The sequence below is a fragment of the Chrysemys picta genome, chromosome 20 (genome assembly GCF_011386835.1).
Source record: "Chrysemys picta bellii isolate R12L10 chromosome 20, ASM1138683v2, whole genome shotgun sequence".
Classification (NCBI taxonomy): Eukaryota; Metazoa; Chordata; order Testudines; family Emydidae; genus Chrysemys; species Chrysemys picta.
This window is the reverse complement of record NC_088810.1, coordinates 5,456,964-5,470,743: the sequence shown is the minus strand read 5'-3', so window position 1 is coordinate 5,470,743 and position 13,780 is coordinate 5,456,964. Positions and strand designations below refer to the sequence as shown.

The following is a 13,780-nucleotide window of genomic DNA, read 5'->3' as shown; positions in this document are numbered from 1 at the left end:
GCTGGAAATGCTGTTGAGGTGAGTACTCAAGATACATTTTATTGTCAGGTTGCTTTATATTACATCAGTATCTCTTCACAAGCCCAAATCCTGTGACCAATGGTCAGGTGGAATAGCATGGACGCATATCGCCACAATTCAGGGGGAGTTGAATGAACTCTCTGAAATTTCCTTATTGATAAAGGCCATTGGTCTCTTTGACAATCTCGGCGTTGGATTTGGACAATCAGGCTTGTAATGTCAGATCTGACTAATGGTATAAGTAGAGCTGCTAACTCCTCCGCCCCACTTTGGAAGAAACATGAAAACCAAGATTAAGCTCCTGCTCATGGCTGCCTTTCTCCCCATCTCCATGTTTTACCAGAAGGGAAGCTGCGCTTTCCCGCTAGAAGCGCTACTGGTAAACATGGAAATACTCCTGGCAGTAACACTTTCTCCTGTTTCCTTGCTGCTAAAGGTGGATTGTTCTGGGACGATCTCTTTGCATTCCCTGTAGCTGAGTTTGAATTCTCTGAGGCCCATCTACACTGAAAACTCACATTGGCAAAGTTCAGGGGTGTGAAAAATGCACTCTTGAAAGAAGCAGCTGTTCCAACTTAACCCCGGTGTAGACAGTACTCGGTGGATGGAAGAATTTTAGCTAACACCTCTCGGGTAGGCGGTGCGTCTACACTGAAGTGCTTCAGTGCTGCACTCTAGAGCTGCACTCTGCTTCTGTAGCATTTTAAGTGTAGACAGATCCCGAGTAACAGCAGTGGGGGGAGGAGGCTAACGGGTTTTCATCACTGATTAAGAAAACTGTAGATGTGCTGTTGTGCTCAGAGATCTCAAAAGCCTCGTTTGTTCCAAATTTCAGACTTGATGTGTACATGTAGGTGAGACGTGGTTTGTGTGCAGAAGACAGAGAGAGGCTCTCACTCACTGACAACAGCTTACTCTGACATGTCCTTCCACATTTAGACCAACAAGTGTAGCAGTGGTCAGTGATTCGGGGGGGTCATTCATTGATGACTCAAGCAGAGATGGCTTGGGCTTGATTCCCAAAAGTGCTGAACACGCCCAGCTATGCAATGAGCTCCCCTCTTCCATGTGCAATAATTGTTGAAAGCAACCCAGACGATGCTCAGTCATTTTTGAAAGAAGAAAAAAGTAGAACTAGTTGAAATGTGTCAATCTAATCTTTTTTCTTTGTAACCAAAAATGAATGTTTTCAAAATGAAAAATTGCATTGAAAAGTGTGTTAATTCCTTTTTTCCTGACTTTTCAATGAAAATAATGAAAACTAAAAAGGAAAAAAGTTTTGAGCTTTGTTATTTGATTCCTAAGACCCATTTTGCAAAAAGATTTGAAATGCTGTTTTGCTTTGAAATGTCCCCACGACACACTTACAATTTTTCAAAGAGCTCCAGAGAAGAAGAAAGAAGGAGGGGGGGAATAAATGAAAAAAAAACAAATCTTTTTCATTTCTGATTGTTAAAAAAAAACAACAACTTTTTTTGGAAACACGTTGACAATATTTTGACAAAAATTCATTTTGAAAAATTTGAACCACATGACTAGAAGGGTGATTCTGTCAGCATACCGAAAGTCGAACAGGGAGGTGGAGTGCCTATATTGGCAGAAAAAGCCCTTCTGTTGGCATGCACAGCAGGGGCAATGCAGTGCAATGCAGACATAGCCGTATTTTGCTTTGTGGGGGGGGAATATGCGCAAAAGCGCACTAATATACCGGTATCGCTATACTGGCAAAGCGCTCCTACTGTAGAACCGACCTGGGAAACTATTGCCATTGTGAGGAATCAGCTATTGAAATGATACTGGAGAACGAGCAGGGTGAAGTAACTCCTAACTATCTCCTTACAGCGTGTCGTGAGACCAGTTGGAGAAGCTGCTGGGGTGAGTACTGTAGATTTACTTTAGAAGTAAAGAAGAAGAAAGAAGGAGGTGGTGGTGGAAATAAATGAAAAAAAAACAACTTTTTTTCTGAAAACACATTGACAATATTTTTACAAAAATTCATGTTGTAAAATTTGAACCAGCTCTAATTCTTATCTTGCGGATTCAGACTCAAGAAAGGAAGCACCAATATTCCCGATTCTGGAGGTTAATCTGACCCCTAAGAAGCAAGGGTAGGGGGGCTATTTCTCATCGCAGAGCTGTCTGTGGCCATGTCGGAAATACACACTTCTCCTGGCACAGGCCTATCAGTATGGGGTATGCCATACTGGAGTCTTGTGTCCAGTTTTGGGCCCCCCACTACAGAAAGGATGTGGACAAATTGGAGGGAGTCCAGTGGAGGGCAACGAAAATGATCAGGGGGCTGGGGCACATGACTAGAAGGGTGATGCTGTCAGCATACCGAACATCCATCGGGGAGGTGGAGTGCCTATATTGGCAGAAAAAGACCTTCTGTTGGCATGCACAGCATGTTCTGCAGGGGAATTGCAGGGGAATGCAGACATGGCTGTATTTTGCTTTGGGGGCGGGGGGGGGAATATGCTATACTAGCAAAAGCGCACTAATATACCAGTATCGCTATACTGGGAAAGCGCTCCTACTGTAGAACTGACCTGGGAAACTATTGCCATTGTGAGGAATCAGCTATTGAAATGATACTGGAGAAAGAGCAGGGTGAAGTAACTCCTAACTATCTCCTTACAGCGTGTCGTGAGACCAGTTGGAGAAGCTGCTGGGGTGAGTACTGTAGATTTACTTTATTGTCAGGCTGTTTTATATTATCTCAGTACCTCTTAGCAAGCCCAAACCCTGAGACCTATGGAAAATTGGAGTACCCTGGACAGATGTTCAAAGACTGGCGCTAAACACAAAGCAATGGGCTTCCAAGTCCCATGGGTCATGGAAGTGTTAATCCAAGTGTTCTTTGCAGTTTCAATGTTCCCATTATACTGAGTTCCTGTGGGCTCCGTTCATTATAATCACTTCCCAGGTGGACTCATACATACTGTGAGCTGTGATACACTGGGAATCCTGTCATTCTGCATGCGAGAGACTGGAGATAATAGTATCACCATGGGCAATCACATACATGGCCTCATCTATACAAGGGGCAGATCCCAAGCTGGTGTAAATTAGTGTTGGTCTATCAATGTAAGTGGAGTCAGATCTGTCTCAGAGGGATAGCCGTGTTAGTCTGGATCTGTAAAAAGCAACAGAGAGTCCTGTGGCACCTTGAAGACTCACAGATGTATTGGAGCATAAGCTTTCGTGGGTGAATGCCCACTTGGTCAGACACATGTAATGGAAATTTCCAGAGGCAGGTATAAATATACAGGCAAGAATCAGTCTGGAGATAACGAGGTTAGTTCAGTCAGGGAGGGTGAGGTCCTCTTCTAGCAGTTGAGGTGCGAACACCAAGGGAGGAGAAACTGCTCTTGTAGTCGGCTCTCTTATTGGTCCGGTTTCCCATCATGTTCAGAATCTGGAGTTTCAGGTGCTGCTTTATGAATTGGTGGTCCTGGGGCCGGCTATGATTACAGACCCCTTACAAACCATAAAGGCCATGCTCAGAAACTCTAGGGACAGCATGTAGCCATATTACACAGGGAGGTAAATCAACTCTAACCTTTCCTCATTGATAAAGGAGATTGGTCTCTTTAACAGTCTTGGTGTTGAGTTTGAGCAATCAGGCTTGTAACATCATATACGACTAGTGGTATCGATGGAGCTGTAAACCCCTCGGACTCAATACTTCATAATCGGAGGAATCAAACGGTAACCAACATTAAGCTCCAAATCATGGCTGCCCTTCCCCCCATCTCCACCCTTTACCGAAAGGGAAGCAGTGCTTTGCCGGTAGAAGCTCTGCTGGTAAAAGTGAAAGTACTACTAGGATTAATACTTTGTATTAGAATGATGATTTTCTCTGTGAAATATGAACTTAAATGTCCCCTTTTTCTTTCTGCCCAGTGATGAATTGTTCTGTGACGATCTCTTAGCATTCCCTGTGGCTGAGCGTGAATTGTCTGAGACACCTTCTCTACTGAAAACTCACATTGATATAGCTACATCTCTCATGAGCGTGAAAAATCCACACTCCTGAAAGAAGTGGCTGTTCCGACCTAACCCTCATTGTAGACAGTGCTCGATAGGTGGAAGAATTTGACACTTCACCTAGGTACTGCCCCACAGGGATGTGGATTAACTATAGCAACAGGAGAGTCCCTCCTGTCACGGTAGCGAGTGTTTATAGGACAGGAGTTTTAGTGCTGCATTCTGTGGTTTTGCTGATATTGCTGGGCCTGGTTTACACTAAAAAGTTCTGCCAGCATCGTTATATTCGCTAGCGTGTGAAAAAAATCACCCCCTCCTGGAAAACAGCGATACTGAAAAATCTCCGGCATGGAGGCAACTCTACCAACACAGGGGTGAGTCTCTCAGCTTACTGAACGTCCCGTGGGGAGCTGGTGTTATTAGATTATTGGGTCAGACCAAGTCCTGATGTCAGCATATGCAGCCGGTACTCTAGGACCTATGCGGGCACAGGCTCTGTAGCATAGACATAGCCACATTTCCCTTTCCCAGGAGAATAGGCGATACCAGCAAAAGCACACTAGTATACTGGTAGATCTGCACTGGCAAGGCGCCCCTAGTGTAGAACTGGCTGGTAACGCTATTGCTATTGGGAGAAATCAGCAACTTGGAAATGATATTGGAGAAGGGAGTTTCTTGATCCTGCTCTATTTCCTTACAGGGGCTCCTGCGTCCGGTTGGACGTCTTGCTGAGGTGAGTACTCAAAATTACTTTGCTGTCCAGCTGTTCTGTATTATCACAGTATCACTGGAGCCAACGGGCCAGATTCCAAATGGGTGTAAAGCAGCATTGCTGTATTGGAGTTAATGCTCCAGGCTAAACTGAGGCACATCCGTTGGAGGCAGGACAGGGGCTAGAAGCGTCACTGGTGCTGTGCCTGTGAGGACTGGAAATTCACTTTGCTGAAACTGGCTGTTACATTGCCCTGACACTGTTCACAGAAAAAGGCCAGGTTAAATCCCAGAAGCCAATTCCCTTAATGGGTAGGGTTTGCAATTCTGCTAAGTGAGAGATCCTTGGCAGTCCTATTGTCACTCATAACGGAAAATCACACCAATAAAAGGGCTCCCATATTTCAGAATCTGGAGGTTGAGGTGCTACTTTATAAATAGGTGGTCATAGGCCCAGGTATGATTACAGCCCCCTTACAAACCATAAAGGCCATGTTCAGAAACACTAGGGACAGCATAGACACACCCTGAGTAGCACTAGTGGGGAGTGGAGGTTAAAGAGTTTTTGTCAGGCATTAAGAATGTTCTTTAGTTCTATTATTGTGCTTCAATATCTCTTACTCTGCCATATCCATTACTCATCTAGACCAACAAGTGCAGTACTTCGCAGTGATCTAGGGAGTCACATTCTTTGTGGGCTCAAGCAGAGATGACTTAGACTCATTCCCAAAATGAGGTGACTGCACTCAGCTGTGCATTCAGCTCCACTCATATGTTTTCTACCCTTTTTGAAAAATAGAAACAGGATGCTCCACCATTTTTTAATTGAGAAAAATGCAGAGCAAGTTGAAAATTTGTCACTTTAATATATTTTGTATTTGTCATGAAAAAAGATTTCTTTTAATATGAACATTTTAATGGAAAAAGTTTCTTGAATTTTTTCTTTTTTTTTCAATGAAAATAAGAAAAACCAAAACAAGTTTTGAATTTTGTCATTTCATTCCCCATGGTCCAATTTCCCAATCGAGTTGAAATGCTATTTTTCTTTGAAATTTACACATTTATAATTTTTCAAAGAGCTCCAAAGAAGAAGAAAAAAAGGAGGAAGTAAATGAAAAAAAAAAAGCAAAACTTTTTCATTCCTGATTTTGTTAAAAAAAAGTATTAATTAGATTTCTGGGGGGGAAAATTTTTTTTTTTTAAATTCGTTACAAAAAGTGTTGATCATCCCTAATTCTTATCTTGAGGGATCAGAGTCACGAAAGGAAGCTCCCATAGTCCAAATTCTGGAGGTTAAACTCACCCCTGTGAAGCAGGGATAGGGGGGCTGTTTCCTTTCGCAGAACTCTCTGGGGCCATGTCTACAATACAGACTTCTGCTGGCATAGCTCCATCTCTGTGGGGTGTAAAAAAGTTTACATCAGCATGTGGATCCTCTACCCTAGGGCCGATGCAGGCACAGGCTCTGTAGTGTAGACATGGCCTCATCTCCCTTTCAGAGGAGAACAGGCGATACCAGCAAAAGCACACTAGTATACTGGTAGAACTGCACTGGCAAAGCGCTCCTAGTGTAGAACTGGCTGGTAACACTATTGCCATTGTGAGGAATCAACAAGCTTGAAATGATATTGGAGAAGGAGTTTCTTGATCCTGCTCTATTTCCTTACAGGCGGTTGCGCGTCCAGTTGGAGGTCTTGTAGGGGTGAGTACTCAAAATTACTTTGCTGTCCAACTGTTTAATATGATCATTCCAGAGGACATGCTTCCATGCTGATGACTGGTTCTGCTCGACAATGATCCAAAGCAATGTGTGGACTGACACACATTAATTTTCATCACCTGAATCAGAGGCCAACAACAGAAGATTGATTTTCTTTTTGGGTGGGCCACTGCGGGGAGCCCTGGGCCCTTTAAATTACTGCTGGAGCCCTGCTGCTGCTACCCCGATGTAACGGGGTTTCACCTATTTTGGATTTTTGGCTCCCAAGGACCGTGTTATATTGGGGTAGAGGTGTACAGTAAAGAACAGAATTACCATACACCTAGATGAACACAATTTGTTGGGGAAGAGTTAACATGATTTTTGTAAAGAGAAATCATGCCTTACCCATCTACTAGAATTCTTTGAGGGGGTCAACAAGCATGTGGACAAGGGGGATCCAGTGGATATAGTGTACTTAGATTTCCAGAAAGCTTTTGACAAGGTCCCTCATCAAAGATTCTTAAGCAAAGTGAGCTGTCATGGGATAAGAGGGAAGATCCTCTCATGGATCAGTAATTGGTTAAAAGATAGGAAACAAAGGGTAGGAATAAATGGTCAGTTTTCAGAATGGAGAGAGGTAAATAGTGGTGTCCCGCAGGGGTCTGTACTGGGACCAGCACTACTCCACATATTCATAAACAATCTGGAAAATGGGATAAACAGGGAGGTGGCAAAATTTGCAGATGATACAAAACTACTCAAGATATTTAAGACCAAAGCAGACTGTGAAGAGTTACAAAGGGATCTCACAAAAACTGGGTGACTGGGCAACAGAATGGCAGATAAGAACATAAGAAAGGCCGTACCGGGTCAGACCAAAGGTCCATCCAGCCCAGTATCCTGTCTACCGACAGTGGCCAATGCCAGGTGCCCCAGAGGGAATGGACCTAACAGGCAATGATCAAGTGATCGCTCTCCTGCCATCCATCTCCACCCTCTGACTGACAGAGGCTAGGGACACCATTCCTTACCCAGCCTGGCTAATAGCCATTAATGGACTTAACCACCATGAATATATCCAGTTCTCTTTTAAACGCTGTTATAGTCCTAGCCTTCACAACCTCCTCAGGTAAGGAGTTCCACAAGCTGACTGTGCGCTGTGTGAAGAAGAACTTCCTTTTATTTGTTTTAAACCTGCTGCCTATTAATTTCATTTGGTGACCCCTAGTTCTTGTATTATGGGAATAAGTAAATAACTTTCCTTATCCACTTTCTCCACATCACTCATGATTTTATAGGCTTCTATCATATCCCCCCTTAGTCTCCTCTTTTCCAAGCTGAAGACTCCTAGCCTCTTTCATCTCTCCTCATATGGGACCCGTTCCAAACCCTTCATCGTTTTAGTTGCCCTTTTATGAACCTTTTCTAGTGCCAGTATAATGAAATTCAATGTTGATAAATGCAAAGTAATGCACATGGCAAAACATAATCCCAACTATACTATACAATGACAGGGTCTAAATTAGCTGTTACCACTCAAGAAAGATTTTTTTTTCAATGAAAATTATGAAAAATGAAACCAAAAATGTTTTGAATGTTGTTGATTCCCCAGAGTCCTGTCTGCAAATAGAGTTCAAATGCTATTTTCCTTTGAAATTTGCCACAAAACACACCTATAATTTTTCAAACAGCTCCATAAAAGAAGAAAGAAGGGGGGAAAGAAAATGAAAAAATGCAAAACTTTCATTTCCGATTTTGTCAAAAAAGAAGCGATACGTTTTCTGGTAAAAAAACAGACAATTTGCTTGCAAAAATTCATTATGAAAAATGTTGATCATCTCTAATTCTTATCTTGAGGGATCAGAGTCACGAAAGGAAGCTCCCATAGTCCAGATTCTGGAGGTTAATCTCACCCCTGAGAAGCAAGGATAGGGGGACTGTTTCCCATCACAGAGCGGGCTGGGCCCGTGTCTAAAATACAGACTTCTGTTGGCATAGCTTGATCTGTATGGGGTGGGAAGAAGTTTGATTCCTTACTGACATAGCTGCTCTGGCAAAAATCATAGAATCATAGAAGATTAGGGCTGGAAGAGACCTCAGGAGGTCATCTAGTCAAACCTCCTACTCAAAGCAGGACCAGTCCCCAACTAAATCATCCCAGACAGGGCTTTGTCAAGCCAGGCCTTAAAAACCTCTAAGGATAGAGATTCTACCACCTCCCTAGGTAAGCCATTCCAGTGCTTCACCACCCTCCTAATGAACTAGTGTTTCCTAATATCCAACGTAGACCTCCCTCACTGTAGCTTGAGACCACTCCTCCTTGTTCTGTCATCTGCCACCACTGAGAGCAGCCAAGCTCCATCCTCCTTGGAACTCCCCTTCAGGTAGTTGAAGGCTGCTATCAAATCCCCCCTCATTCTTCTCTTCTGGAGACTAAACAAGACCAGTTCCCTCAGCCTCTCCTCGTAAGTCATGTGCCCCAGCCCCCTAATCATTTTTCTTGCACTCCGCTGGACTCTCTCCAATTAGTCTTCATCTTTTTTGTAGTGGGGGGCCCAAAACTGGACGCAATACTCCAGATGTGTCCTCACCAATGCTGAATAGAGGGGAATAATCGCTTCCCTCAATCTGCTGGCAATGCTCCTACTAATGCAGACCAATATGCCGTTAGTCTTCTTGGCAACAAGGGCACACTGCTGACTCATATCCAGCTTCTCCTCCAATGTAATCCCTGGGTCCTTTTCTCCAGACCTACTGCTTAGCCAGTCGGTCCCCAGGATGTAGCAGTCCATGGGATTCTTTCGTCCTCAGTGGAGGACTCTGCACTTGTCCTTGTTGAACCTCATCAGATTTCTTTTGGCACAATCCTCCACTTTGTCTAGGTCACTCTGGACCCTATCCCTACCCTCCAGCGTATCTACCTCTTCCCCCAGTTTAGTGTCATCTGTGAACTTGCTGAGGTTGCAATCCAGCACATCATCCAGATCATTAATAAAGACGTTGAACAAAACCGGCCACAGGACCAAACCCGGGGGCACTCCGCTTGATACCGGCTGCTAACTAGACATCGAGCCGTTGATCACTACCCTGGAGCCCGACATCCTAGCCAGCTTTCTATCCACCTTATAGTCCATTCATCCAATCCATACCTTTTTAACTTGCTGGCAAGAATACTATGGGAGACCATATCAAAACCTTTGCTAAAGTCAAGATATATCACGTCCACTGTTTTCCCCATATCCACAGAGCCAGTTATCTATCAGGTTGGTCAGGCATGATTACTGTAACTGTAGTTATACCAGGAAAACTGTGCTCTTGGTGGTATTGCTGGGCCTGGTGTACACTTCACTGTTCTGCCAACATCGCTATATCAGCTAGCAGTGTGAAAAACACTATGCTGAAAAATCCCCAGCATAGAGGCAACTATACTGGCACAAGAGTGAGTCTCTCAGTTTACTGAACGTCAAGCGGGGAGGTGGTGTTATGATGTTGGAACAAGTCCTTAAGTCATCATATGCAGCCTGTACTCTAGGGGCTATGGGGGCATATGCTCTGTAGTGTAGATATGGCCTCATTTCAGAGGAGAATGCGCTATACCAGGAAAAGCACACTAGCGTACTGGTAGAACTGTACTGACAAAGCGCTCCTAGTGTAGAATTGGCTGGTAACACTCCTGCCACTGTGAGGAATCAACTACATAAAGTGATATTGGAGAAGGGAGTTTCTTGATCCTGCTCTATGTCCTTACAGGAGGTCGTGCGTCCCGTTGGACGTCTTCTTGGGGTGAGTACTCAACATTACTTTGCTCTCCACCTGTTTTATATAATCATTCATGAGGACATGCTTCCACGCTGATGACTGGTTCTGCTCGATAATGATCCAAAGCGGTGCGGAATGATGCACGTTCATTTTCATCATCTGGGGTAGATGCTACCAACAGAAGGTTGATTTTCTTTTTGGGTGGTTCGCTTTCTGTAGTTTTCGCATTGTAGTGTTGCCCTTTTAAGACTTCTGACAACATATTCCACATCTCATCCCTCTCAGATTTTGGAAGGCACTTCAGATTTTTAAACCTTGGGTTGAGTGTTGTAGCTATCTTTAGAAATCTCGCCTTCTTTGTGTTTTGTCAAATTTGTCAAAGCGCTGCTAGTGTAGAACTGGCTGGTAAAGCTGTTGCCATTGTGAGGAATCACCTACATTGAAGTGATTTTGGAGAAGGGCGTTTCTTGATCCTATCATAACTGTTTCCTTCCAGGAGGTCGTGCACCCAGTTGGAGATCTTCTTAATGTGAGTACTCAAAATTATTTTGCAGTCCAGCTGTTTTATATGATTTCAGTACCTCTTAGTAACCCTGAACCCTGAGCCCAGTGTTTAGCTGGAATAGCCTAGACACACATGGAAAGAGTGAGGCAAAACATAAAGCTATGGGCTTCCAAGTCCCACACGGGTGTCTAAGAGTTAATCCAAGTGTTCTTCGCAATTTCAATTCTCCCATTATACAAGTAGGCTATTTATTGCATTTCTGTGGTCTCTCTTCATTATGACCAGGTCCCAGATGGAGTCATACATATTGTGAGCTGTGATTCACTGGAAATCCTGTGAATCTGCATACTTGAGACTGGGGATAATAGTATCTCCACAGGCAATCACATACGTGGCCTCATCTATACAAGGGAGCAGATTCCCAGATGATGTAAATTGGTGTTGCCCCAATAAAATAAGTGGGGACAGATCAACAACTGGTGTCACTCATCTATAGCTTGATGAACGTTAGTGGAGCCAAGTACCCAACTGATGGAAATCAGTCTTAGCTCCAATAAAGTGAGTGAGGCTAGATCCCCAGTTGGTGGAAACGATCTACAACTCCAGGGGAGTCAACGGGCCAGATTCCAAATGGGTGTAAATCCACATCTCTGTATTGGAGATGCACCAGAGTAAACTGATGTAGCTCCACTGGAGTTAGAGCAGAGGTTCGCAGCGTCAGTGGTGCTGTGCCTGTGAGTACTGCAAATTCACTTTACTTTACGAGTCTGCTACATTACCCGGATAATTTTAACAGAGGCCAGGTTAAGTGATGGAAGCCCATTCCCTTAACGGATAGCAAGTGGCACTCCTAGTTTCTCTCATGATGGTAAATCAGACCAATAATATGGTTGCTATTGTGAGGGGATCCCCAGGGTGCAGCCTGGGACTGTGGGACTGCTGTGCTCCCTCAACTCTCTCCAGCCTGGGCTGTCTCTCACAATGCCTTGCTAGTGACCAGCAGCAAACCCCTCCAGGTGCTGTTATCACTCAGCACAACCACATGTGGAGCCCCACACTCAGCTAGATTGCATGAATGCTTCCAGAGCCGCTCATAAATCACACAGAGAAGGCACCAGCCAAATTCCCCCAGCTCCCAACACTGTACCTCAGGAATATACCATTTATTAATTGTTTCACCACTTCATCAATGGAAAGTGGATATACACCAGCCTTTGCCAACCTGAGCAGTTTTGCCGCACATTTCGTACAAACTCACTGGTAAAGATAAATAGTTAAACAAATGTTTTGATTACAAAAGGTAGATTTTAAGTGATAGGCAAAAAGTCAGAGTTAATTACCAAAATAAAATAAAATATAAGCAGGCAGTCTAAGCTCTCAACCCTATTAGACTAGGCAACATCTAGATTAAGCAGTTTTTCTCACCCCACTGTACATGGACATATTGGAGTCCACGTACAGATTTCACCCTTAAATCTGGGTCAGTCTCCTCTACTAGAGTCTTCAGTCTTCTGTGAGTGTCTTTGTTGCTTGCAGCATAGGTGGGGGCAGGAGAAAGGCCAGGCATGGGGCCTCTGTGTCATGAGTCCCCAGCCAAGGTTGAGCAATTCCCTTGGTGTGGCCTCATGCCGGTGAGTCATTGCATTGTAGCTCCCTTGCTGGACAATGACCAGTGATGTCTGTTCAATAGCACCCATCCCGGTGTTGGTTACCTCCCTTGTCATTGTCTTTGTGTAGCTAGTATCTGGGTGCCTCCCAAACCCACAGCATATTTTAGTGAAAACCATACAGCACAATTCTTATAATTTCATATGCATTGCTGCTACACATGTTTAGATAGAACAATGTCTTTCAGCAGATCATAACCTTTCCCCTGATACCTTACCAGGCATGCTTTATATGCAAGATCACGGTTATATAAAAATGAAGGCACTCCCCAAAGTATAGAGAGTCACACCCATGTTTCAAAATCTGGAGTTTCAGGTGTTGCTTTATAACCTGCTGGCCAAGATCAATCTATAGCCGCCATTCTCCTCGTCTCCATCCCTTGCCCAAAGGGAAGCAGAACTAGGCCCTTACAAATGCTGCTGGTAACAATGAAAGTAATGGTAGGAGTAACATACTCTCTATTATAATGACGATTTTCTCTCAGAAATATGATAGGACATGTCTGCGCTTTCCTCTTTGCCCAAAGGTGAACTGTTCAGGGACAGTGTCTTAGCATTCCCTGTAGCTGAGTTTGGATTGTCGGAGTGAGCAAGAAGGAGGATGAAAGGTTCTCCTCACTTATTAAGAACATTCTTTACATCTATTATTGTGGTTAGATAGATTAAAAGCAGCTTTTGTCCAAGTCTCAGACTCAGTGTGTACATATGGTTCTAAGAAGTTTGTGTGCTGGAGAAATAGAGGCCCTCACTGACTGACATTAGCTTACTATGCCGTTTCTCTTACGCAATTAGTCCAACAGGAGGAAAAGTTGTCACTCATTTAGGGGGTCTCACAGTTGTGGGTTTCAAGTACAGATGCCTGGGGCTCGATTTCAAAAGGTGCCAAGCACCCTGGGCTACAACAGAAGTCAGTAGGAGCTCTGGGACAATTTGCCATGACACAAGCAACTCAGCGGCTTCTGCCAGGGATAGGAGCTAACCAGCCTCATCCCAATGACACAGGAAGTCAATGGAAACAAATAACTTTCTTGTTTTTTTTCCCTAAAGAATTTACTGGTGGAATGATCTGTGGTGAGTATCTCAAGTTCTCTCTCTTGGAGAATCTCTTGCATTATCTTGGCAGCTCTCATAATGGGAATTGAGACTGGAGCCATTTGAGTTAAAGGAGGCACCCTTATTATATATCATGGTACAATCTCAGTGAAAGGAACAAAGTGCCCCCCTCTCTTGCTGCTGCCCACCAGCCCTGACACAGAAGGGTCCCCCACCGAGCAGCATCTGTGAATGGCATGAAACTGTTTGTTTCTGATGCTGCCTTTAGTCCATGCCAAGGAGTAACAACTAGCGAGCAGAAACAAAGCTTTACCTTTTTGTTTATGCGGTGACATTTTCCTACTTCTCTGGTAGTTAGAGAGGGGATGGGTG

The 13,780-nt window shown here is 44.0% G+C and overlaps 1 long non-coding RNA gene across 1 annotated transcript in view; it reads left to right on the top strand.

Moving 5' to 3' along the window:
• Window positions 1–13,780, top strand: part of LOC135976848 (uncharacterized) — a 1,653,704-nt gene that overhangs the window by 1,637,720 nt on the left and 2,204 nt on the right. Inside the window, exons 4-5 of the long non-coding RNA XR_010594139.1 lie at window positions 4,712–4,744; window positions 6,392–6,424. This is a non-coding gene — a long non-coding RNA (uncharacterized LOC135976848). The remainder of the gene's footprint in view (window positions 1–4,711; window positions 4,745–6,391; window positions 6,425–13,780) is intronic.